This window comes from Triticum dicoccoides, chromosome 4B (assembly GCF_002162155.2).
Source record: "Triticum dicoccoides isolate Atlit2015 ecotype Zavitan chromosome 4B, WEW_v2.0, whole genome shotgun sequence".
Taxonomy (NCBI): domain Eukaryota; kingdom Viridiplantae; phylum Streptophyta; class Magnoliopsida; order Poales; family Poaceae; genus Triticum; species Triticum dicoccoides.
In genome coordinates, this window is record NC_041387.1 from 336085844 (window position 1) to 336087551 (window position 1708).

Consider the following 1708-nt stretch of genomic DNA (forward strand, 5'->3'; position numbering starts at 1 on the left):
TACAGCATTGGAAAGCTATGGAAAATGCACAACTTTTTCGTATTGAAATGTTTTTCTAATTCCTTACGGTTAAAAATGAATTTGAATACGGTCAAATTTGATTTTGAACGTGATTTTTTAAAAAATTTCGTCGAAATGAGGCAAATAATATACGGTTGGAAAGATATCGAAAATACGAAACTTAGTCATGTTGAACATTTTCTCAAATTCGCAACCGTTGAAAAGTAATTTGGATTACGGTGAGACCCATCGTGTTGCTTTTCCGTCAGAAAAAACAGAGTACTTGTACTGATCTACATATGCGTTTGTACTGATGTATTCTTTGGAGAGTAATTTTGAAAGGTTCCAAAAAAAGAGTACTTGAACTGATGTGTGCATGGGTTTGTACTAAGCGTGTTTTCACTAACTAGACTTTGCTCTGTATTAGGTAATATTTTTTTGCTCGCAAGTTTTCAACGGTATATTGTATCGTCGCCTCTATACTTGCATGGTTTATATCATCGAACTGAATGATATTTTTTTAAAAGAAAACGTTTTTATTCTTCTTTGAACTAAACGTTTTTATTATTCTTCTCTTATTTTATGACTTGTACTTTTCCCATTTGAATTGCACGGGGTTTCTTTTTGCTTGAACTTCTACAAGTTGAATTTCTGTCATTTCTTTTATTTCGAATGGACCACCATTTTTAACTTGTACTGATCAATATTTTTAATTCAACCATTTTTTCTTTGTAGAACGGACCACCATTTTTGTTTGTACAAATCAGTTGTAGAACTTGGACGTCAACGTCACAGAATTACACTTTGGACGAATCACCTTCTCCCATCTGGACTGACCACAAAATTTGCATCAGGAAACTCACAAAAACAAGGACGATTACAATGAGATCGACAAGAATGTGTGAACCATACCATTTTTAGCTCAATAAATACTATACACAGAACAAGTAGAACTTGTTAAACAAGATGTTTTTGAAGTTTCTCACATTAACACTTTTTATAATACAAAACTGAATGCTTCACTTTTACCTCCTCTCTTTAAAATATTACAAACTGACAGAACTAAAATAAAATTGTGAGCACAATGCATTTTTTTACCACAGTTGGTAATAGGGGCACAATCCATGTGAATTGTATAAAAGGTACCAGTAAAAAAGGATTGCTGGTTTTTTATAGAGTTTGTAGTACCATCACAATCAAAGTTCGTACTGACATAAGCTCCGATCGTGCTCCGGCCAGAAAAAGATACATAAGTACGCTGCGGCCAAAGTATTACAAACTGACAAACATAATCAGCCACCTTGCTAGAACAGAGCACCTTAGACGTCTCTACTCCTGTTGCCTTTCCTTGTGCAGGAGGCCGTTGACGGAGCACACAATGATGCAGGTGGCCATTGTAGCGTCACGGGCAGTGACGCAGGTCTCCGAACTGATGGTCGCGACGAACTCGGACACCCAGAAGCCACGGGGTTGGATTGAGCATGGCGCTGAAGTTGAGTAGAACATTTAGAAATTAGGATAAATAGGAAATAACAAACAGGTGAAGAAACCGTGAAGTAAAATGAGTTATAGAAGACAGTATGCATTTTTCTCACTAAAACAAAACTTCTGTTTGTGTGCAACTTCTGTACTTGCATACATTTGGCATGGTATTTCTTGCAACAGAGTACCACAATACTAACTCATCATATTAACTGGAAAAGTTCGA